The sequence below is a fragment of the Talpa occidentalis genome, unplaced genomic scaffold (assembly GCF_014898055.3).
Source record: "Talpa occidentalis isolate TD23 unplaced genomic scaffold, MPIMG_talOcc4v2.1 talOcc4.4, whole genome shotgun sequence".
Lineage (NCBI taxonomy): Eukaryota > Metazoa > Chordata > Mammalia > Eulipotyphla > Talpidae > Talpa > Talpa occidentalis.
Window position 1 is genome coordinate 127542322 of NW_023604295.1, and position 25887 is coordinate 127568208.

General features: G+C 38.0%; 1 long non-coding RNA gene across 1 annotated transcript; it reads left to right on the forward strand.

Annotated features, from left to right (window-relative positions):
- The first annotated feature begins 2647 nt into the window (after positions 1 to 2647).
- Positions 2648 to 24482, forward strand: LOC119256997 (uncharacterized). Its single transcript, XR_005127955.2, has 3 exons — positions 2648 to 2867; positions 23383 to 23548; positions 24435 to 24482. It is a non-coding gene; the product is annotated as an uncharacterized LOC119256997 (long non-coding RNA).
- Positions 24483 to 25887: the final 1405 nt, after the last annotated feature.

A 25887-nucleotide genomic window follows, 5' to 3' on the forward strand; every position in this document is an offset into this window, starting at 1 on the left:
GGCTAATCTTATTATTTCAGTGGTGCAGAGTAGCTTAATTTGAGAGACTCGTCCAAGATTGCACCATCAAGAAGTAGTGTAAAGCATGCACTGTACAAAAAGGAAGAATGATGTAAAATATATATAAAATAAAATTAAATGAAAAAATAAAACGTGGTGTAGCTGGGGTATGGGTTCTAGTTTATCAGCTCCATATATCAGGATCCATATACCTTTTTACTACAAGGCTTTCATTTTCTGAGAATACTAACACCCTTTCTTTTGAAATCTTACTGCCTTCTGGGTCATGACTTTATTAATCTGTGAAAAGGACACCATGACTCTGTCTGGCAACTTTTCTTGTCCTGCTTGCTAATAGATATTCCAACCCTTCCTCATATTGGAATGGCCAGATCTAAGGCTTGGGTTTGGGCTTGAGGAGAAGATGGTGGAAGGGGCCTCTGATCTGCTTTGGCCTTAAACTAAGTTATAACAGAGTCCCTCCAGCTGGAGCTCAGCTCCCTAAACCTTTCTCTGTAGTTGGGGAAAATCTCTGGGTAGTAGTAAAGTATTATTTTACCATGCTTTGTTTTCTGTACATGTATATCTTTCCTAGGGACATCATGGGGAGACTTGTTTCCTGGCCAAATACTACCTTAATCACCTCCATTATTACAAATTTTATTTCTCTTGTAGAATTGAAATCTAAGTGCAGATCCAGGCAATAAGGGTGGCAAGAGAATTACATTATGAGGAAAATATCCTTTAGTGTCTTCTTAGGGACAATGATTGTTTTCTCCCTTGTTCTATACCAAGTTCCCAGCTTGCATAAAAATGGTGTTTGGGTCTGAGGCAAACTTCCTGACTGGTTAGCAATAAGTTAGCCCACCACTGGTAACACTGCTGGGAACCTTCTCTTTTGTTCAATCAGACATCCTACTATTTGAAAAGGAAAACTATTGATATTTATTGAGTTCCTGTTTTGGGGCCAGAACTATGTTAAATATTAGACATATTAAATTATTTTTAATATCTTCACATTTGGCCCTCATAACAATACTCTGATGTACATGCTATTACTCCAATTTTAGAGATTATAAAACTGAGGGTCTGAGAAGACTAAAAATCTGCAGGAAAAATTGGTGCTGAGATTTGCAGCAGTTATAAACTGGGCCACTACAGTAGTGCTCTCTCTCCATCTGACAGCTCTTTCTTTGGTTCTTCCAAATCCTTAGTCTTCAAGAGTCAATCCTCAAACTGTAAGTTACACAGGGAGGAGATGACACTTTAAGTTTTGTGGCTGAAAATGAAGTTTCTGGAAAACTATGGGGTGGGCTAGGGTAGGGGTTTTGGATAAGCTTTATGTAATTTGTAGGACTGTAAAGACTGTATTCACATTTCCTGTCCTAATGGTTCTGACATATTAGTCTCTCTTGTGGATTAAATGAAGGAAAATTTCAATGAAAAGTTTTTTAAAAAGGAAAGATCAACCCTGATCTTATAGTTGGGTCTCAGAGTTCTGTTTAATCTAAGCAGGTCTTAGTTCAGTCTGAAGGACACAGACATGATTCTGGCAATCTGTAAGTAAATGCTTCAGCATGCAGTGTTCACTAAACCATGTGTAAATGTGTTAGCAAGCAGAATGAGGGCACTCTGGTATCCCCAAACTTGCCTGCTCTAAAGAGATTCTGCCATCTGCCACATCAAAACAAAAAATACTTTAGTGCATATGACCATCAAGAGAAAAGAACTTTCATATAATTAATGTGCAATAGAGAGAAGAAAAAGAATATTTTTAAAATTGCTTTCAATTAAGCTCCCAAAGTTACCCAGCCCCTTGCTGGTAAATGCCCAGCCAAAGAGGGTTGGCCCAAAGCAGGGCCATTGATGCCCGAAAACTTGCCAGAAGTCTAAAGCACCTTCTGGTGGGGACCATAGGCAAGGGGCAGAAGGGGCCAGGCAAGCTTGGAAGGAAAAGAGCAAAATCAAATTCCACGTCAAGATAAAGGCTGCCATATTGGGCTTCCCCGTGGACCTCTCACCTATGTCTCTGTCTCTCTCAAGTGTCTCCTTCCATGTCCCCCAAATCCATGGCACTAAGTTCAAGGCCGAGAAGCAAGCGTGGCTTCTTCTTCACATGTCTCTGCTCCATGTTCCTCCTCCAGGTCTTCTCATAATCCACTTCAGCTTTTTTCTTCTCAGTTTTTTTCTATTTTTCCTCCTGCTCAGCTCTACCCTTCCTTGGGTGGGGCAGGGAACCTGGAACCACCCTGTTCTATGGCTATCACAGAACTTCATTTAACAGAGCTCCGCTCCCTCCCAGGCTGGTCAGTTTGTGTGGTCCAAAGGAAACTGACATGGGATTGCTTGGTTTTGCAGGCACAAGAGATAAGGCTGGGGACAGGATCCTGGGCAGGCACCATGAACTGGGAAGGGGCAGGGTTAGAATGATCCTGGGTGACTAGGGAACTGTCCATCTTTGCGTTGACCAGTGTTCACAGAATCTCTCAGCTGTCTTCAAATGCTTCCCACTGCTGCCTGAGTTGGGTCCTGAGGCGCCTTCTTTCATCAATCTTGGCCTGCGGCTATGCACACAGGGGTCAATTTGCCTAGCTTTCTTGATCCACACCAGAAACTTGCTTTTGAAGTGGTTTGGAAAGCTCCAAAAGAGATGTGCTTCAAGGTACTAGTATTGCTGCCAAAGAGGAAAGATTCTGCTTTCCATCAGCTGTGTCCTCGGCCTTGCTGTATCTTTCTAGCACCTACTGCTGACGGCCCTGGTTACGCTGCCACGCTAGTGTAGCTGAAGCTGAAGACCAGGAAGGGGGTCTCCTTTCTTCAATTCCAGGGCTGGGAATAGGCTTATGCAAGATTCCATCTGAGTGCAGGTAAGCTGGAATTCTGCGGCAATTCTTTTAACAGGAGGCTGGACATTCTTTATAGTTTCCCCAGACACGGGAATTGGCAGGGCTTGAAAAAGAATCACTGGCAGGAAGTTCATTTTCTTTATTGCTACCTCCCCAGCCATAAAACTAAAAGCTTTTTACCTAAATCATGTTTGCTATCTCCTGGGAGTGAGAGATCATTTCCTTCAGTTTTTCCCAATTGGAATTTAGTCCTAAGGATTCCATAATTTCAGTCGTCTATTTGAATTTGAAGAGCTTTCCTAGTAATGTTTCTCACCCCTCCCTGGCTTCTGATTCTGTGTCATTTGTGCTGACACTCCCCCTCCAGGTCCCCCACCGTCTCAGATTCCTGGAAATGAGAGTCTTTCATTGTGAACTCCTTCTTCTTGCTGAATTAGAACTTCATTCTCCTGTTGGACTAGCTTTTATTTCATTTCTTCAAAATAAACTTCCTCTCTCTGAGTTTCCTCTAACTCTTTGACCCAGGGCTATTTACCTCCTGTAAATAAGCAGAAGATTGGAAACTCTCTTTGTGTTTGGTGATCTGTGTAAACAAAACATTTTGAGGGGTGAGCTCCTGATGTGAAAAAAAAAAAATTCTTGCTAAAGTTTTTTTTTCATTTAAAAAATTTAAAAATACAATAACTGACACTACTGACATCAGCCTATATTCAGGGTGTGAAATAATGTCAGAGCTTTGTGATCTAAAGCTGACAGTGATAAAACCTCTGCATGATGTCAGGCAAACTGCTGCAAGCTCTAAGGGTGCAGAGACTAGATTTACTTTATTTATTTCTATCTAGCCAGTGTCTAGCCCTGTGCCTTCTACCTCCTAGGCACTTACGCATTGACCTAGCTCTTGCCTACTTTTTTTCCTCACATCTCATGCCAGTTCTCATCTGTCTCAGTCACACTGATCTTTGCTCAGATCCTTGAGCTGGCCTAGCGTGGGCTGCCTGGGCCCTGATGCACTCACCCTTTCTGTGCTGGTATATTCTGTATATACCCTTTTCTTTCAAGTGTTGTCAAGGCCAGCAGCTTGGGCATCCTTGGGAGCTTCCTACAACTCAGAACTCATGAGCCAGAATTTGTACTTTTACTACACTCTTTTTTTTTTTTTTTAAAGATTTATTTATTTACTTATACAAGCACTGGGTACAGTCAGAGGTGCGGGAGGGTGAGAGAATTCACCAGAGCCAGAGCGGGGAGCAGAGCAGGCAGAAAGACTGAAGTACACTGCTGAGGGGAGCAGCGGGCTGCAGGAGAGGTCTGCGCACCATGTGGGACCCTCGCCAGGCGGCCGGGGATTGAACCAGCGCTGCAGAGGCTGCAGGCAGCTTCACAGCCCAGCACTCAACCGCTGCGCCACTGGGGAGGCCCTACTACACTCTTTTTTTAAAAAAAGATTTATTTATTTATGCATATAAGATCTGTGGTGCAGACCAGAGGTTTGGGGGGTATGTGTGTGAGAGAGGATTCACCAGAGAGAGTGGGGAGCAGAACAGGTAGATCTACTGAAAAACACTGCTGAGGGGAGCAGTGGGTGAGACAAGAGAAGTCTGCTGCGCCTTGTGGGTTAGTTCCTTGGCCGGCCAGGGATGGAACTCATGCTGCAGTGGCTGGCAATATCTTGATAGCACTGTGTCTATAACCCCTGTGCCACCAGGGAGGCCCTACTTTTACTAAATTCTAGTGATTTATGTGCACTTAAAGTTTCAATAACTTTGCTCTAGATCTTAGCCTGAGTGTCAGTTATTTGTACTTTACAAATAACACAAAATGTCAGTTATATGTACTTTTACAAATAGACATCTGTCCTAACCAGTCAATAGGGGTGACATTAGGTCACCAATGGATTAACTCCCAACACCTGTGGTACCCCAAAGGAAAAGAAAGTGAAACACAAAAGAAGGAAGGGGAGGTGAAGCCAAAAGTTTTGGATTATATAGAGAGAGGAGCATGTGAAATCTGCATATAGTTTGATTTGAGTAAATTGAAAATTGCAAGTTTTTTTTTGCTTTAACACATTTTGCGCTCTCTTGGAAAACCACTTCATATAGTTGCTTTGTTTTGATTTGCCACATTATGACACCCGAGGAAAAATGTGTGGCAATGAGCCAGAACTGGTTTGGGTTTTCCAATATTTCATTGATCCATGGTTGTAAGTGCATTGTGGAAAGTCCAGCTGGAACATCCTTTCTTTAATATGGTTTGACTCCAACTTAGTTGCAAGTCAATTGTTCACTGTTTTGTTGCAAACACTTTAGACATTGCATAATGGTCTGATAGGTTTGTAGTTCTGGGGGGTCCTCTGTGGATTCTGTGAGAGACCAATAATAGCATTATAATAACATTATTGCAGATCTCCAGCATTGAGTGTTCAATTAACAAACAAAGCAATGGTTTGTGACTATGAGACAAAAGAAGATACACTAATTGAAAGTAACACCTTCATTACTTATTTATGAAAATATTTTTAAGTTGTCATGTCTGTATGCTTTATTTGTGAAATATTTTGCCTTTATTGTCATATATTGCAGGGTTTTTGTGCCAATGGATTCTATTAATGTAACTGGACAACTTGTTGGTGTTATTTAACAAATTGAAAAGGTTGGCAGAGCTGTAATTGTATAGCACAGCCCCACATATTCCTTGAGCACTATAGCTGCTCTTTGTTTGTTTAATAGTTAATTTGAGAGAGAAGCTGGGAGCAGGGGTGGTGCTGTTTAGGTGTAATGGAAGACATATTTGACCTTTGTTGCAAGATATATAGATAAAGTAAAATAAAAGTTAAAATCATGTTTGTGTCAAATCTGTATAGTTTAAAACATCAGAATTTTTCTGCACATCAAGGGAAGAAGTTTAGTAGAAATCTTAAGGGAAAGAGGGACCAATGGTTATTGGTTGCCTTTCATGGGGACTCACTTAATCATCACAATCACCCTTCTAGATAGGTTTTATTTGTTCCATTTTACAACCACATGAAAAACTAAGCCTGAGATTGGAAGTTTTTTTTTTTTTTAAACCTGGCTATGTGTTGCAAGCATAGTCGTGGCATTTAAAAATACCCTGCATGCGCTATTTACAATAGCTAAGCTATGGAAACAACCCAAATGCCCAAAAATAGATGACTGGATCAAGAAGATGTGGTACACATACACCATGGAATATTATTCAGCAATCAAAAAAGATAAACACATGCAGTTTGCAGCATCATGGATGGAGCTAGAAAGGATCATGCTCAGCAAAATAAGCCAGAAAGAAAAAGAAAAATACTGGATGGTCTCACTCATAGCAGGAATTTAGAAAACCTAAATAAGGGACCAGGAAAAAGACTAATTAATACAAAGTGAAAATCAAAATCAACAAGCAACTATAAACCAGAGACACACTACGTGGGGTGGGGGGGCAGCGGGGAGAGGAGGGATTAGGGTCAAAATAAGGGAGGTGCAATTATATGGGGAATATAACCAAAATTAAAATGCATACATTGTGCAAAAATGAAAAAATGATGTAAGAATTATATAAAATAAAATACTAAAAAAATAAAATACAAATACACTGCATACAGGTTAGGATGGCTGTGATAAAAAAAACCCTGGCAAACAAGTGTGTGTGTGGCTGGCAGGAATGTAAAATGGTGCAGCAGCTATGGAAAACAGTACAGCAGCTCCTCAAGAAGACTCATATACAATGTTGTAAGCCACCGCTACCTTAATACAAAAAAATACAATAAAAACTAAAACTGAATCAAACAAAACCATTAAAAGAACAATAAACATTGAATGACCATATGACCCAGTGATCCCACTCACAGGTATGTATCCAAGGAACTGAAAGGAGCATCTTAAACAGAGCAAATCCTCACTTGAAATGGTTGAAAGGTTTTTGGAAACAAACTGACTTCAAGTGAAAAGACATATAATGAAACCAATTTTTTACCATAGGTTCATCCATATAAATAAGAGTTAAGTTCCTACTGCATATTTATGGTTTCAAAAACATCAAACACCTGCATCTTCCTGTTTTTTTCCACTTGGGGTATTGCTCTTCGCCCTGGGGCACTCTTGTCTATATGTCCACAGAAATGGATCCCTCACTTCCTTTGAGTCTTCTCAGCAAGAGAGTCTATTTTGTTTTTCTGTTACTGCGGTAACCAATGAACACAAAGTCAGTGGCATCAAGGAACTCATCTCTCTCAGCAAAAATCCATTTTCTTACCTTTATCCGCTCCTGGAAGATGCTCACATTACTTGACTCATGGCTGCTTTCCAGTGAGCAATTTTATCTCTCCAATCTCTGTCCACCTCCTTCCCTTTGACTCTTTTGCCAGCTTCTACCTTTACATTTTTGACCCATTTGGATAATCCATGATAATCTCCACATCTCATGATCTTTAATAATCACCTCCGCAACATTCTGTCACACAAGGATACAGACATATTATTCTACCTGCTATAACTTCCTTGACCATCCTATTTAATGGGTACCTGTAAGAGCCTTCCTACCCCTCTTACTTGCTTAATTTTTCTCTGGACCACTTATCACCTTCTGGAATATTATATATTTTACATACTTTGTTGACAGTTTCTCCTCCCACTGGATTATAAACTAAATGAATGTAGGTAATTTTGTTTTCTATTATTGTTGTATTTTTCAGTACTTGTGACAGTGAATAGCTCATAGTAAACATTCAATAAATAAATATTTTTGCCTAAATGCATTAGGTGGAGGAGTTTGGGAAAAGAATTGTTTTGTCCACATTGAAATGTTTGCTCAAATTTTAGTTTCTCATTTTTTTCTCTGAAATTTGTTTTTGGTCTTTCTTTGAACTATACTCAGACATTTCATTTTTTTAATTTTTATTTAATTTTTAAATTTTTATTTATTTTTTATTTTATACATTTTTACATCATTTTCATTTTTGCATAATGTATGCATTTTCATCTTGGTTATAGTCCCCATACAATTCCCACCCCCCTTTGTTTTGATCTTACTAGCCTCCCCCCCCCACCCCAGTGTGTCTCTGGTTTATAGTTGCTTGTTTATTTTGATTTTTACTTTATTATAATTAGGTTTTTACCTGACCCCTTACTTAGGTTTTCTAAATTCCTGCTATGAGTGAGACCATCTGGTATTTTTCTTTTTCTTTCTGGCTTATTTCGCTGAGCATGATCCCTTCCAGCGCCATCCATGTTGCTGTAAGTGGCATGAGCTTATCTTTTTCAATTGCTGTAGACTCAGACATTTTTTATTAGTGTCTGACTCTAAATTACAAATTCCTGAAGCAAGCAAACCCCTCAAACCCCCATTTCTGTGATTCTACTACTGTTTGCATGGTTTTAAATGTTAAATATTTAGGTGCCAAGTATTTAATTTTCTAATTTCTTATCTTTCATTTCTTAGAAATCAGTCCAAAGGAAGAAAGACACCAATGTTCTCTCTATTGTCTGTGCGTGTTTTTTTTTTTTTTTTTTTCTGGAAGGTAGACAGGGAACCTTTACTTTTAGAAGGAATCTCCTTTTGGGCCTCCCTGGTGGCGCAGCGGTTGAACCCCGCACTGTGAAGCTGTCCGCAGCCTCTCCTGTGTGTGTTCGATCCTGGCCAGCCGGCGAGAATCCCACATGGCGAAGCAGACCTCTCCTGACTCGCCCGCTGCTCCCCTCAGCAGTGTATTTCAGTCAGTCTGCCTGTTCTGCTCCCTGCTCTGTCTCTGGTGAATCCCCTCACCCTCCCACGCATCTGGCAGGTACCCTGGTTCTTGTATAAAAATAAAAAAAAAAAAATAAATCTTTAAAAAAAAAAGGAATCTTTTTGTGTAAGTTATAGCTTTCCTAGTTTGGACATAGTAATAAGAAAGCTGGAATTAGCAATCTCGAGGAAGACCAGGTACTTTCAGAGATGGTCTTTCCATGTGATATTTCTATGGCTGGTGTTCTGATTAGGGTTAGGCAGTGGGTTAAAATGTCTATGTCCAAACCCATCAAAACCACAGAACTTCAAGCACTGCTACAACTCATCTGTTAACTCTGAGAAGATGTAGATTGGTGGTGCAAGGGATACATTTTATTTCAAAATTTCACTTAGCTTATATGAAGGAAGGATAGAGGATTTATTTTCCAATGATCTATATTTTAAGATATCAAAACACTTTTCTTGGTATTTGTCTCAATCCCTTTGGGCTGCTGTTAATGATAACAAAAAATATCATAAAAAAAGTGGCTTATAAGCAACGAACATTTAATTTTCACAATCCTAGAGACTGGAAGTCCAGGATCATGGGGCTGGCAGATTCAGTGACTGGTAGGGAAGGGCCGGCTTCCTCATAAACAGTCCCTTCATTGTAACCTCACACTGTGGGAGGGGTGGGGATATGTCTGGGGCCTCTGTTTTAAGGCCACTAATTCCATTTTTGAGAGCTCCACCCGATCACTTAATAATCATCGAATCATTTCTCGGAGCACTCACTTCAAAGTATCATCACATCCGCACATCCGGAATTAAGTGTCCAACATATGAATTTAGTGTGTGTGAGGTGGGCATAAACATTCAGATCATAGCAATGCTATTTTAAGATTGTGGAGAAAAGATGATTTTTATTAAAATTCCCAGTCCCAAGATGAGATTAGATATTATGATATTTGTCCTGCTGTGGCCTTAGTTTTGAAATCCTGAATTAAAAGAGATCTTCCACTGGTCTACTTATAGATTTGCGAACACTCATGAGTATCAACATGAAGTCCTCATTGGAATTTCTGATAGTCATATTTACTTATTCCAGAGAAAAATTAATATGTATATGCAAGAAGTGGAATATTTTATGTTGATGTCTCAGGTATCATGGCAAGAAACTTCTTTAGAAAAACAATAGTCAACCACGAGAACACTGGAAGCTGTAAACTTTTATGCCTTCAAGGCATTGCAAACAACTTGAATCAATTCAGTAACCTTATCAAGCACAAGCAAAGAGTAAAATGAAAACCATTTATCTGAGACAGCAGGTTGGAAACTTCATTGGCACACTTCAAAGGCATCTTACTAACCCTGCCAAAATCTTGCCCCATCAGCACAGGGCATGAATTTTTAATTGTCCCGATTATCAAGGTTTTTGTACTTTGATGGTGTTTTTTCTGTAATAGAGCTAATATGCTGAGAACTGTTGACACTCTGCTTATGGTAGCCACGGATAAAATAAAAACTTGCCTTGAATGATATTATAAAAACATTGAAAGAAATTACTTGTGTGAGAACTAAAGCTGAATTATTTGCTCTATATAGTCACATAGGGGAGAGAATACACCTTTCATGCTGATTTTAGATGACGACATAGACATCTTTATTGGATTTGTCTGGAAAAGAGGGAAGGAAATTCCAACATTATCTGTTTTAGTCAACATGTGTGAACCTCAGCGGTATTTGTTAGCTCTTTGTTTTCTTTTCCTATGCTGATGCCATGTACGGAGAAGAAACACAAGTGATTCTTAAGTAATAACCCTAGAAATGTATCCACGTATGAGCAACACAACTCTCATTGCTCTCATTTGAGGATTCTTCTATTGGAATGGTCTGCAGAGTTAGTGACAAGCTCCAAGAAGAAGCTGGTCTTAACAGGTGTAAGATGAATTTTAGGGTCATGTATAGTGGAATTAATATAGATTTCAGAGTCTCACAATTGTTCAGAATCCTGGCTCTGCTCTCAATAACAATGGGAAGTTTTAGGCAAGTTGTGTAAGTTCTTCAAGCCTCTGTTTTCTGAGAACAATAGCATATACCTTAGAGATTTGTTGAGCAGGTTTAAGGAGCTCACCTGTATAAATCCAGTACAGTGTCTTTCTTCCTTCTCACTTCCTTTCACCTGATTTCCCAGGAAGGCTTGCTCTGAGGTTAAATTCTGAGAGCTTAGACACATGGTATAGCTCAACGCTTGATAGAAAAGATGGAGTTAGTCTCGGTTTTAGGGAAGTAGGAACTGTGGCCATGATGCTGGAGGCTCTTGTAAGGCCTAGGAGGAAAATGAGACAGGTGAAGAGGGTGGGGGGCTGATGCACTTGGAGTTCACTTAGGCAGTCACTGGGGCTTCTGGCCCAGACATTGCTGGTGCTGAGTTATTTTGAGCCTGAGGCCCAGGCGATTTTGAGATGGATCTCAGTATTTGCCTTTTAGGAGTCCAGTGACTCCTAAACTGTTAAGCCCAGTTTAATTCCTTGTGACAATCAAATTCATGGGAAATTAAAGTTCCTGCTATATTTTTGGTCAAGTCTCATCTTCATTATTTCTCCTCTGCAAGGCACCTTCATTGGGCAAATGGAACAGCCGTAGTACACCTGGGGCAGGTAGGGACTCTATTTTCTTTCCTCTTCATTGTCTAAGCTGTGATTTGCCAAAATCAGGGCAGAGCCTGGATATAGCAATTTGGCACACATTGTCATTTATGTCCCTAGACTAAATACAGTTTAAGGTCCCATTTACTTCACTGGGTCATTTGTGCATTCATTCAACACATTTATCTGTGTAGTGGTGACCTGGGAAGAAGGCACCATTCTTTATCATCGGGGGGGGGGGGGGCGGTGGTAAAGAAGAGAGAACATCTCTATGGACTGGTTTTCTATGACCTTTGACAGTTTCCAAAATAAAATGTAACCTAGAAGGGCAAAACCTGTTGTTACAGGAGATATTTTAAAAAAATCTAAAAAACTAGTTGCAAAAGAACTTCCAAAACGTTTTAAAACATGGTTAATCATGACAGAATGACTGATTCTAAGATTTCAAAGTGTTCAGACAACCCATCCTAGCGTCTGTTGTGTGCCTGGCACAGGACGATTGTAGTGGGAATCACAAAATGAATTGGAATGTCTTTGACTGTGGGCACTCAATTACCCTCTGTGTGTCTGGAATACCTTGTAGAAAGTGACAGATGTTCTGGGCCAGGAGGATGTGGTCACCAAGTGCATCTGCTGGGAGAAAGGAAGAGGCAAGGAGTCAGAGAGGTACCCTTTGAGTTAGTCTTGAAGAATGAGTAGGACTTTATGAGGCAGATATAAGAGGCATTTTGTTGGTTACATGTCCTACCAGGTGGTTGGTTAGTATTTCATTTGCTCTTTGGAGATCGGTTTTTGGGAAAGTCACAATTTTCTATCTCACCATAGGAGGAGAGGAACAATTCTTTTTGTACTGGCATTTTGCGCAGAATTTCTGGGCATTGCTGTGTTTACTTACATTGCTGAAGCTTGTCAGAGTTCTCACAACAAATGCACAATTGAGCTGCTAAATTACTACACTTCACGTCTGGCATCAGAGCCCTATGCTATCCCAGTGCTTCCAGGGGGTGGCCTGCCTTCTGTGATTTATTTATCGGCCACATGATAACAAATAACAATTTCCAGGCTTCAGCCTATAGCTGAGGGCAGAAATAGCTGAAACCTTGTGATTTGCATTAACAAAACCATTGTTTTCTAATATGCATAAATGAGGGAACTAATTGCAGACTTCTCTTAATGTAGTGAGGTAATGAACGTACTTTATGTTGTTCTTATATTCTCATATTGATATGTATAACTTTTAAGTATAAGGTGTTGATTTTAATTGAGAAATTATTCTAAAAATGCAGAAGAGGGTTTCATTATTATTATTTTTTAAATATATATTTTACATCATTCTTCCTCTTTGTGCAATGCATGCTTTCTCCTCTCAGGTGCAGTCCCCATGAAATTCCCACCACAAATTCACCTGTGCACCTTCACCATAGTCCCTTTGTGCTCTTCCCTGCTCTGTTTTGATCCCTCTCCCTCACTTTGCGCTGAAGAGGGTCTCTGATTAAGAGTTGCCTGTTAAAAAAAAAAAAAAAAAAAAAGAGTTGCCTGTTAATTTTGTTTTTTAATTTATTGTAATTATTTTTTCCCTGATCCCTTATTTGGTTCCCCTATATCCCTCCTATAAGTGAAAACATCCAATGTATTTCTTTTCTTTCTGTCTTATTTCACTGAGCATAATCCCTTCCAGCTCCATCCATGTTGCTGCAAATGGCACGAGTTTATCTTTTCTGAATGCTGAATAGTATTTCATTGTGTATATATACCACACCTTCTTGATCCAGTCATCTATTTTTGAGCATTTGTGTTGTTTCAATATTTTACCTATTGTAAATAATGCTGCAATAAACATAGAGGTGCAGGTACCTTTTTGAATGAATGTTTTTGTGTTCTTTGGGTAGATTCCTAGGAGTGGAATTGCTGGGTCATATGGTAGCTCCATTTTTAGTAGTTTGAGGGACTTCCACACAGCTTTCCATAGTGTTTGGACCAGTTTGCATTCCCACCAGCAGTGTGGGAGAGTTCCTTTTTCTCCACATCCTTGCCAACATTTGTTATTTTCTTTTTTTTTTAATATGTGCCATTCTCACCAGTGTAAGGTGGTATCTCATTGTGGTTTTGATTTGCATTTCCATGATTACAAGTGATGTTGAGCATTTTTTCACATACCTGTTGGCCATTTGGCATGCAGAAGAGTTTGAGACTAATCTTTCTCTTCAGAACACCATGACTGATTTTAAAATTGCCTTAATTTATACTTTCAGTATCTGCAGATTAGGAAAAGGTGTATTAGAGTCCTTGTGATGTAGTAAAATTTTGTAGAAATGTTTAGTCTATCAAGGAAATATCTAGATAAGTGAATAAGATCATGTGTGTCTCATAATCTATCATTTTGAAGGATGATTTAAGGTCATAAGAAACATTGACTTACCTTTTCTAAAGAAGCAAGTACTTTCTTATATTTTTTAAATTAAAATTTATCCTGCTTACTTTCAAGTAAATGGAACAATAGGTAATCATACAGCTTAATAGAAAAATTCTTTCTTTTTTATCCAGAAGAAAAATATGAACTATTTTGCTTTCTTTTTTTTTTTTTTAAAGATTTATTTATTTATACAAGAATCAGGGTATAAGACAGATGCACGGGAGGGTGAAAGGATTCACCAGAGACAGAGCAGGGAACAGAACAGGCAGACTGATGAAATACACTGCTGAGTGGAGCAGTGGGCGCGACAGAAGAGGTCTGCTGTGCCCTGTGGGACCCTTGCCTGCTGGCCAGGATTGAACCGGTGCTGCAGAGGCTGCGTGAGGACAGCTTCACAGCGGGGCGCTCCATTGCCTGTGCCACCAGGGGAGGCCCTGAACTATTTACTTTCTTTGGTCGGCTTTTTATACCTTAGCATCATAAAATATTCTTGTCACATCTAGAATGCTCAGCTTCATTTTTTTTTTTTTGTTTTTGCTTAAACAATCAAAATGAATTACGTGAATTTTCTCCTCCTCTTCCTGTCTAAAATGGAATCCAGTTCATCCTTTAACCCTCACTCAAAACAAACAAACAAACAAACCAAAAAAAAAACCCGTGTGGCTTAGACCCTTATCATATTTGTAAGGGATTATTGGTCTCTACTTCTACCCCAACCCAATTTATAGTCTCTGTAAAATGTTGTGTGATGATGTCACTGCTTTGCCAAGAAACCTTGACGAGGTCACCAACACATACAGAATCAAGTGCTAAGTCTTTAATATGGTCTGGACCATCTTTATGTTCTGGTTCCTAATTATTTTCTCAGTCTCACAAAAAAAGTCCTTTGCTCTCTCCAAGCTAAATAAGTAACTTGTGTTCTCCTGCCTCTTTCTGCACACCTCCATGCCTTTCCCTCTACCTGACTTCTTTCTCCTGTTTAACCTTCCATTACTTTACAGTGTTACTGAACTTTGAAGCGCTCAGCTGTTGTGTTTTCTGGTATTTGTACATTCCTATTTTTTCTTCCTTTTTTTTTTTTTTTTAAAGATTTATTTATTTATTTATAGAAGCACTGGGTACAGTCAGGGGCGCGGGAGGGTGAGAGAATTCACCAGAGCCAGAGCGGAGAGTAGAACAGGCAGAGTGACAAGTACACTGCTGAGGGGAGCAGTGGGAGGCAGGAGAGGTCTGCATGCCATGTGGGACCCTCGTCCAGCGGCCGGGGATCGAACTGGTGCTGCAGAGGCTGCGGGCAGCTTTGCAACTCAGTGCTCAACCGCTGTGCCACCAGAGAGGCCCCATTCCTATTTTTTTCTGTCTGTCTGGCTTGATCTGCCACTTACACTGCCTTTTATCTGCCTGACTCTGGCTGACAGTGGTGTTACCTGTAAGCTTCATATCAGTTTGTTTTCAACCTCCTAGACCAGGCTCCTTGCCCCCTTTTTATGTTGATTCAAGAGTGCTAGTGTATTTCTAACCACACTGCTTGTTGCTAGAGGTCCATGACAATGGTGCCATGGACAGAATGGAAAATCCTTTGAGTGTATTGCAACATGACCTTATGATCCATAAATATTATTATTGTTGTTCTTGTTATTTTATAATGAGAGGGTCATGGAAGGCAGAGTCCTTGTCACCAACCTAAACACAGGCGTTAACATTTGCCATAACATTTGTGATCTTCTAAAATTCTGAACTATAAATACCAGTGACCTAGTAGAGTGGGAATTTTGTTTTACTACAGACTGAGAACTGAGTTCAGTTTAAGCTTTTGACTACTGTGTCATCCTTTCTATAGATTCGAAATGGAAAAGACAAATTCTTCTTTTCATCCTAGAGTTTCCCAGGTCTAATTCCCCAGCCCTCTGACAATCTACACTCATTCCTAATGAAGCTCAATGGCATAAAATGTCATCTATGCCCTGAAGGTTTATAAATGTGTGTCTCCAGGCCTAACCACTCTCCTCATCTCCAGACTCATAGCTGTAACTTCTTGTTAATTGTCACACTTGGAAAATTAAGTGACAACTTAAAATAAAGGCATTATAAAATGTTTCCCCTCAGTTTCACTTTATTTTCTGTAATATTCTAAGTAATTTCTATGTTTTCTTACATATTGGTACTCTTTAGACATCTGACATAGTTCTTCCTCCCCAAAGTCATTTATTGAGGCAAACCACATGGATTTGACCTTTGAAATCTTTCCATATGTTATTTCTAGAATTCTTTTGTTCTTATTATTTTCTGCCTCTTGAATTCACTTTAGTTTTCTGTTTTCCTTAGCAAGAGTCATGAGGACAAGGCATAACTCTCTGACGCTGATTCATGAGGTCCTTTTTGAGACAATCATATCAGTTTTAAGTGGGACTCCTTGTCTGTATTTAACCACCCACACCTCAGTCAGGTTTTTTTTTTTTTTTTTTTTAGCTGTCATCACTCATAGTAAATCCTGTTTTAGTTTCTTATAACAGTTCTCTATCTACTCTACTATTATACCTTTACAGGAACCTTCATTCCATTACATAAAGGTGTTTTATAACATTCCCTACAGAGATATTAGTTTACTAGGCTGGATCTCATTTTTACTGCCTGCCTCCATTTCTAATCTGACTGTATTACTTGGTTTTATTTTCTCAGCTCTGAATGTTAACAACACTGCACAGATGGATGTTGTGATTTGCCTGCAGAGGTTATTAAGATGCTATTTGCTTCTCCTCCCCAAAGTCATTAATAAAGATGGGGAAAGCAAGTTCAAAAGTAATCCCTATGTTATATAGCATTAGAAGCTCTCTTCCCCCAAAAACAAATTTCATAAGCCATTATTTAACTTTTCCTCCGTTTTCTTTCAGTCAGTGAATCCCTTTCACTATGCTCATGGCAAAAGAAATGTAGCCCAATTTTGCGAGTTGAATTAGATAAGTCTCCGATCTTTTCTCATTGTTAGAGTCAGGCTTCAGGACACTTTCCTTTATGAATTAGCATTAACTGCCTCAAAAGACTTAATGAGATTCACCTGGAATGATTTGTTAGGCGATTATTTTTTCAGAATTTACTGAAAAAGAGAAGGCTTTTGATTTGTTATGCTTTCAAAGAGTAGAAAACAGCAGCTGGAAGAGGATATTGGAAAGGGTCAAAGTGTGTTAAGACATGGATGAGCTCCTTCCGCAGCAGACTGGTGGGGGATAATTTTGTGTTCCAGTTAGACTGGTGTTAGCAGTCAGAAGCTGACAACATACAGACAGAGCAAAGGCTTATGGTCATTTATTTAACAACAGAATACCTACCCCTGGCAGTGATGAATAAGACAGACACATTCTCTACTCAGCAGACATGTTATATTGGGTTAACTGACAAGTGGAAAGACAATCTCAGTACAGGATAATCAACATCTTACCCAGGAAGTTCAAGGGACTGTAGGAACCACTAGGAGGACCTTCTGCCCTCTTTAGAACCAATTGAAATTGGACACAGCTAATGTTTGGAACTGTTAGCAATCTGAATGGAACTGGAGTAGAGTTTAAAAAGTTGGGTGAATTAATGATTTTGTGTCCTCTGGGTAAATAAATACCAAGGAGTGGAATTGCTGGATCATGTGGAAGCTCCGTCTGTAGCAGGTTGAGGGTTCTCCACCCCTATGTTTATAGCAGCACTATTTACAATAGCTAAGATATGGAAACAACCCAAATGCCCAAAAATAGAGGACTGGATCAAGAAGATGTGGTCCATATATACAATGGAATATTATTCAGCAATCAAAAAAGATAAACTCATGCAATTTGCAGCAACATGGATGGAGCCAAAAGGGATCATGCTCAGAAAGAAAAAGCCAGAAAGAAAAAGAAAAAGAAAAATACCAGATGGTCTCACTCATAGCAGGAATTTAGAAAACCTAAATAAGGGACCAGGAAAAAGACTAATTATAATAAAGTAAAAATCAAAATCAACAAGCAACTATAAACCAGAGACACACTGGGGGTTGAGGGGAGAAAGGAGGGATTAGGGTCAAAATAAGAGGGGTGGGAACTGTATGGGGAATATAACAAAGATGAAAATGCATACATTGTGCAAAAATGAAAAATGATGTAAAAATATATAAAATAAAAAATATTAAAAAAAAATAAGTTGGGTGAATCAGCATAGGGTACTAATTTATCTGGGTTAGTTAGCTTAGATTAATAATTTAGTTGTATTATCTTAAAAATAATTTGTAAGGTCAAAGGAGAAAGACATGGGAGATTTTTAGCAGCACCATTGAAAACCCATATGGTATATTCTATAATTCTCATAAAAAATGTGATGAAATATGACTAAGTATAATGCACTATGAAGCTGTAGAAATAACCCTATTGGATATTATTCCTTGATTATTCCTTTATTATTCCTTGATTATTCAGCCCAATTATAGGTACTTAGAAGACATTCACTTAATTGGTGAAAAGAATTTAGGAGATGCACAAAGGTGGAATTAGTTGGAATTGCAGTTTAGCCATGAATAGATCAGAGAGAAAACTTCATTTGGGTTATTCCTGATAACAGAGAGGGAAGCTGCCCCAGAATCGCATCCTGTGTTGGGTACAGATCAGAGGGGATCTTCCAAACCATTCCCTTCTGTGGAAATAGGTATCTCTCTCTGTGAACTTCACGAGTGCTCTTCAGGTTGGAGCTTTTGGTAAATTACAGGAATTTAGTCTGTGATTCAGTCCTGAAATACTCAAATATGGTTTTGCCTACCACAGAGGGCACCAGTTGAGATAAATCAGGCAGTGGAGCTGGGTCTCGCTGTCTAAACTTGAAACTTGTAGAAATGTCCTTGGTGCAGACAGAGAAGCCCACTCTGAGCCAAGCTTTGCAGGCAGCAGTGGAGCAGTCTGTGACATGTTGGTTGAGATACTAAGCTTGTCGCTTAACTCTAGCACATGAACATCTTTTGTTCATGTTCTTCAGTTGTATTTTACATATCTGTTCAGTTCTGGTCTGTTTTACCCCATGTTCTCTATTTTAAACATTGCTGGTGTGCCAGGGTCTTCCCAGCTTCATGAAGATGGTTACTTGGCTATTGACAACATTCCCCTCTCACCATCTTTCTTTTCTTCTGTTCTTTTAAAAGACCTGTATCAACTTGACTTCAAATTCTTCTCATATTAAGAGTTCAAAATAGAAAATTCTGACTTCTTTTGCTTGTCATTATCTTCCTAAAAATAAGTCAGGATGAGGGTACAATAACAGATTATAGAATAGAGAGAAAGAGACACAGCAACAGGGAGAAAAGTAAAGGAATATGTGGTCTGTGTTTATCTCCTTTGCTGAGGACTTGAACATTTATCATTTTCGGGGCTTTGATGGTTTTTTGCCATCTTCAAAGTGTTCCTGATCTCTCTGTTCTAACAAAAATGTGCAAGTTTACTCTGTTGAAAATTAGACCTGATTAAAAAAATTGCAGTTGTAATGTGTATCCTTCTGAGATGGCAGATTATGAAAAATGAGTTTGAAAAATGGATCCCATTGTGAAATTCACATTTGGATGATAACACATGTAAACCACACAACAATTTTGTGTCTTCCGTTTACTACAGTGTGGTTGCCTGCCAAATGAAAAGTAATAAATTACGAGCAATTCTTGTGGTCCTGGAACTATTCAGTATCTTGACTCTGATGGTGGTTATAAAATTGTGTCAAACTTAATAAACATACACAGACACACACAAATGAATACAAATAAAACTGAGGGACTCTGAATAAAATTACTGAATTGTATAATGTCAATGTTCTTATTGAGATATTGTATTATTGCTTGTAAAATGTTAACGTTGGAATAAACTGGAAGAAAGCATACAAGGGATCTCTATTATTTCTTCTAACTGCATGAGAATCTATAATTATATCAATAAAATTTTCAATTTAGAAAAGACTTGCTGTGAGATCTCCCCCTAGTTTCAGTATTACATTATGATGAGTTTTGCTTCAAAAAAATAGAGCAAATTACTTTAAAATTAGTATATGAGACTATAGTTGCAAAGGAAAACCATCTCTGGAAATTTTAGCTAACTAATTTGCTTATAAGGAGAATGCTATCTTAATCTAGCAGTTTCTTGGAAGGAGATTTAGTTTAAAAGATTCAGAGTAATAAAAGCAATTTGGAAATAATGCATAAAGATGTACTTGCAGTAAATTTTAAAATGATATGCTATGCATTTTCATATGTGAGACTTTAAATGAAAACTGTTAAATAGTAGGCACTGATATAATTACATGATTATTTAGAGAGTAGATATGTACTCATTATGTTTTAAAATCTATAAAACATGAGTTCTTTCCTTGCATATACAGAATGTAACCTGAACATACAAAATCAAGTAACAATTGAAGTAATAAAAACACTAAGCTTACATTCTAAGTCATTGCTTGTCTTTGAATGTTTGTGTGTATGTGTGTGGCTACATTTTTATTCTGGTACTCTTTTTTTAGTTCTAAGTATTATCTGAACCTTTCTTTTGAAAATGTCTTGGACTTTCTGACACATTAATTTGGATACCATCAGGGTAGTGATGTGTTAGTTTTTTTGAGGAGGGTAAAATAATCAAAATCTACCCAGTAAAGTTTGGTAAATAAAATGAGAATCATATTATTTTGGGTCAATGACAAATTGTTCCTGTAAAGCGATGCATGTAATTTTCTTACATGGTTTATTTACTGGTTCTGAAAAAGAGTAAGAAATGTTTAGATCTTGAAATCATTAGCATAGATGACACTCATTTCCTTGGTTATGTGTGTTGTAAAGCCAGTTGCTTGACTCTGAGCAAACCTTATATAATGTATGATTTAACATCCTACATAGAAACCAATTAAACAACATATTGGCTGAATACCTTTTATATTACAAATGATGAAAGAATGGAGGGAAGGGATATTAGATATGTGGTTTTTTTTTTAAAGATTTATTTATTTATTTATACAAGAACCAGGGTACATGCCGGATGCGCGGGAGGGTGAGAGGATTCACCAGAGAGAGAGCGGGAAAAAGAACAGGCAGACTGATGAAATATACTGCTGAGGGGAGCTGTGGGAGAGACAGGAGAGGTCTGTGGTGCCATGTGGAATTCTCGCCGGCCAGTGGGGATCAAATCAGTACTGCAGAGGCTGTGGACGGCTTCATAGTGTGGCACTCAACTGCCTGTGCTACCAAGGGAGGCCCTAGATATGTTTTTTAACTCAATGAAACAACTCCATTCCATAGGTTTTATTTACTTCCTATACTTAATTACTTTTGGATAGATCTACTTGACTCATTATATTGAGAGATGGGTGATTATTGTGAAAAGAATACTGGGATGAGCAGATAGAAAGGAGTGTCTAGGAGGTGTGTGTGCAGCTGGGTCCTGTGGACCACATTTGCTGAGTGTGACAAAGTCTTGAGAACACTGAGCAGGGGACATTCAGCCAATTCTAGGACAAACTGATAAAGAATAGTAGAACTCTTGCTCTGGACATTCTGAGATGTCCTCATTCACACTAAGATGCTTCTTGAGTCCTTTTTCCATAAGGAGGCTCTGTTCTCCTATTTCTTTTCTGAGGATGTTCAAACAAATTCTGTGCTTCCTCATCATTCAATTGTGGTTCTATGTCAAGTTCAAGAAATCAGGGAATTTTATAGAGGTTCATGTGTTGTGCTTGAGAATGAATCTGTAGATTCCGAATGAAGGGGGATTATATTTTAGCTACATAGGTTTCCTAAATTACTAAAAATTTCCACTCTGGGTCTACAGATTGTGGGTTGTGATCAAGTTACTGAATATCCATATTGCCTCCCCAATCAATTTATTTCTGAATGTTGATATCTTTGATTGAGCTTTCCCAGCGATTTTATTTATTTTTATTTTGAAAATATTTTTTATTGCGTTAATATTGGTTTATATTGTTGTTTCCATTATAGGAGTGCAGGATTACCCCCTTTGGGCAATGTTGCCCACCACCAAAGAACCCAGAGTCCAACACCATAGCCCCTGTGTACTGTGCTATTACTCTAGCTTGCCTGTTGAAGGATGGCTCTTTGCTATTTAAAGAACAACTGAGGTCTACAGAGTACAGAAATAAATATTATATCAATATCAAACATTGCATATATAGAAAAATCTCCAAACAAGAAATGAGGCTGGGGTTGGTGGGGAGGGGACGAAGAATGCATTATCTAAATAGTAATGGGTTAAAAGAAAAAGAAGGGAATCAAGGGGAAAAAAAGGATAATTGGAGTAAATTGTATTTCTTACTTTTCATGTTTTTTTATCTCTAGGTTTTGTGGTATGCAGTTGCATGATAAAAAGTTCCCCTTTATTCTTCCTCTGTTGGACCTTGTAATTTGGGAAAAACTCCACTTAAAAACTGATGCCCCTTTGGGCCTCCCCTGGTGGCACAGGCGGTTGAGTGCAGCGCTGTGAGGCTGTCCTCAGCCTCTGCAGCGCCTGTTCAATCCCGGCAGGCAGGTGAGGGTCCCACATGGTACAGCAGACCTCTCCTGTCTCGCCCGCTGCTCCCCTCAGCAGTGTATTTCGTCAGTCTGCCTCTTCTGTTCCCCACTGTCTCTGGTGAGTCCTCTCACCCTCCCATGCATCTGGCTTGCACCCCAGTTCTTGTGTAAATAAAGAAATCAATCTTTAAAAAAAAATAAAGTGATGCCCCTTTGCTGTGTTTTGGTAGAATAATCTTATTCTTGAATTCAATTAGCCTGAATATAAGGTTTACATTCAAATAAACTTATAAAATACTCTTTCTTTCAAATTTGCCTCTGTAGCCTCATCCCTCATCATATGTCAAGATTAATTCAGTCATAGTGGATACAAGGCTTGTTCTTTTCATAAGAAAGAAAGCATTGTTTTCTTATAAAGTGAGTAAAAACTGCTGAAAGATGGGGCTTCGGTATCAAGCTTTTATCTTGAGTTCCTGGGAGAGTTGAGGTGTTAAGAGATATTATCCATCCTTTTTCCAGATATTTTTAAAGATCCCTAGGCCTCCCATATGCTGGAAGGTGAGAGACGATTTAAAGTCTTTCTGAGAATGATTCCTCACATTAATGTGGTTTTCTATTATTAATACAATACTTATTTTTCCAACATCTGTGACATGTTTTTTTTTTCCTTTAAGGTAATGAACATAGGTAACTCCTTTAAGGAAACAGAATAGTTAAGCACAGATAAGACCAGATTTCTCACACTTAGCTCCAAGGGTTCAAATTCTTTCTCTGATTTCCCTTTTTGTTTTTCTGAGAAAAGTGTTATATGCTTACTGAGACTAAAGAAATTCCACTTTGAAGAAAGACTGTAACATTTTAGCTGCTACAGTCTTTCTTATTAGTTATTATTTATAGCCAGGAGACATAGTTTTCTCTCTCAAATTTACCTATTGCCAAGGGTGCAAAGGTCTCTTTTGAAGACGCAGAAGAAGCAATGAATCCCCTTTGGCAGTAGAGAACCTTTCTAAGTATGGAATGTTGGCTTCACAAGCAAAAGATTTTTGCCTCTTTTGGTTCGTTGTTGTATCCTGACATCTAGAAGAGTCTGTTACACAGTAGATCCTCAGTGAATATCTGTGAGTTCTTGAGAAAAACTGTAGGTTGTGATTTACTGGAGTTTACCTCCAACAACCTTTACATGTGAGAAAAACTGAGTTGTCAATGAGTTGCATGAATGACTTTCTGTTCATTCTAAGAGTTTATCTCACTTTCTTCCAGGCTCAATACCTGAGGGAGCAGAACTTTGTGGCCTACATCCCCAAATCCTGCAATTCTTCAAGGGACCATATTTGAGAATTCCAAAAACCTGAGTGGCTACCTCAACCCTGCAGAAAAATGCCAGTCAGCTGACGGGCCATTCCCAGGGCCACTGGGTCCTGGCCAGGTGTGGAAGCCTTACTCAGATTCATCAAATGCTTGCTTGCATAATTTTTGAATGCCACAGACATGGTTAATAAAGTATGAAACAGTGACCAATGGTTACATTTAGAGTGCTTGTTTCATCACAAAAAAACTCAAAATATGTGATGATAAGTTGGAATGTGTAAAGAAAAGCTAAGAAAGTAGATTTCTGATAAGACCAGCATGTGACTTGTATAACAGCTCTGAATTACAGTCTGAAGGATGGAATGTTGACAGTTCTTTCTTTTTTACTTGTGATCGCTAGGATTTTATTTCCCCCTGTAACAGGTCAGTTTTGAGCCAATCTTAAGATGAAAAAATACTTTGAAGGACTATGCATGATGTGGAATATATCTCCCTTGTTATCAATGGGGGTTCCTCTGCTTTCAGGGTGGATAGAGATGATCTCCATAGCTTTGGACATAATAGCTTATGACAGATAGGCTGAAATAATTCCTTTTTAGCCATGCGGTTGTCTGTATATCTGCTTATTTGGTCATCCAAAGTGATGACATTTAAGGTATAGTTGATGCACTGTTTATCTTAAAGAAACATTTTAAAATTAATTCTTCAGACCTGTGCAATATTTTATCTTTTCAGTTTAATAATATCCAAATGTGCTTTCAGTTGCTTTTGTGAAGCCAAAAACACATGTGTGTTTCTTCATAAATCAGTCAGTTAGCTTTGAAAATATAGTTATTTCAAGTATGCAGTGAAGGCCCTCAAAACACAATTATTAAATCAGCATGAGGAGATGAGTTTGCTTAGTTTTGGATTTTTAATAGACTTCACTCTTATTTAGTAAAAACAGAAATATACTGTAGAACTTTCTGGTTAAGAGTCAAATTTTTTCTTTTCTATTATTTTAGATCCTATAATTTCTATCTGATGTTCAGATGGAACATATACTTTCATAGTATTGAGGAAATTATTGGAAAATCTAATATCCAAGAACCGACTCTTTTGACTTCTTAGGTAAGTATGTTGGCACCTGAACTTAAAATTTCAAATTCTGATTTTGTAAGAAATTTTTGTGTACTTCTAATGATGATAGTATTATATTTGTGTTTGGGGTTTGATTTATGATAAAAACACATAAGACATATATGGAAATAAAACAAATAATTGGAAAGTTATTTCAAAGTGTACATCAAATTCAACACTTTGTTATGTCAGTTTTATCTCTAAATATTTTTTACATTTCTTCATTTATTTATTTATCATTTTATTTATTTATTTATTTATTTATTCATTTATTCATTTATTTATTTATCAGCCCAGTTCAGGTCATCATCATTTTTTTTATTATCCACACTGTAGGAAAAGAATCCCTTCCACAACCCATAGGATAGTGTTTTTTTTAAATATATATATAAAAAACTATATATATATATATAACATATACATATAGGTGTATATATATATATATATAGTGTACTAGGAGTACTACTGATTTTTCACTTTCATGCTTTATTTTCCAAATGTTCTACACTAAGCATGCATTGTTTTTAAAAGATTTTATTAAGTACATTCTCATTTAAAAAACTTCAAGTAATTCAGAAAAGTGAAGATGAGAAAAAAATATCACCTAAAACCCTATTCTTTCAAAATAATCATCACCAAATAAGAAGAATACAACACCAACCTCTCTCTTTCTCTCCATGTAGACATATTCACACAGAAACAGACATATCCACTGAAGATGAAGTATTGGCAAAAATTAAGGTTTTATCAGTAAAAGATACTTTATAAATATAGGGCCAGACAATACATGCTTTTTAATAGAGGATTAAAATTAACAACACTTTGGTAATTTGTATCCCCCTAAATTAAACCTTGTTAAAAATGCAGTGTGTCAACTACTGACACAGAAACATTGCTTGCTGTAGAATTTTACATTATGGATTTAGACCCAGATTGTCTGCAGTTTTTCCCTCTACAGCTTTGGCCCACAACCCCATCTTTGTGAGTTTCAGAAGAAACTGCTAACATAGCACTTTTGTGCTTTAAAGACACTGTGGCTTATCAGAGAGGCAGAGACAGACTGTGTCTTGTTCACCTTGGTGATGAATCTATAGAAACATGTCAACTGCTTTCTTAATTTTCCTGGACAATTTTTATATTTACTCCACTGTCAGTGGGGTAGACAGACCATGTCTTACCAAACACTCTGAACTCCTTATGTAAACTTTTCTGGAAAAAAAAAGAAGCATAAAAATATCTAAGACTCTTCAAATTATAAAGACCAGACCAAATAAGGCAGAGAGTAAACAGAGGTATTTACAGTTTAAAGATTTCTGGATTCAGTGGCTTGTGGGCTTA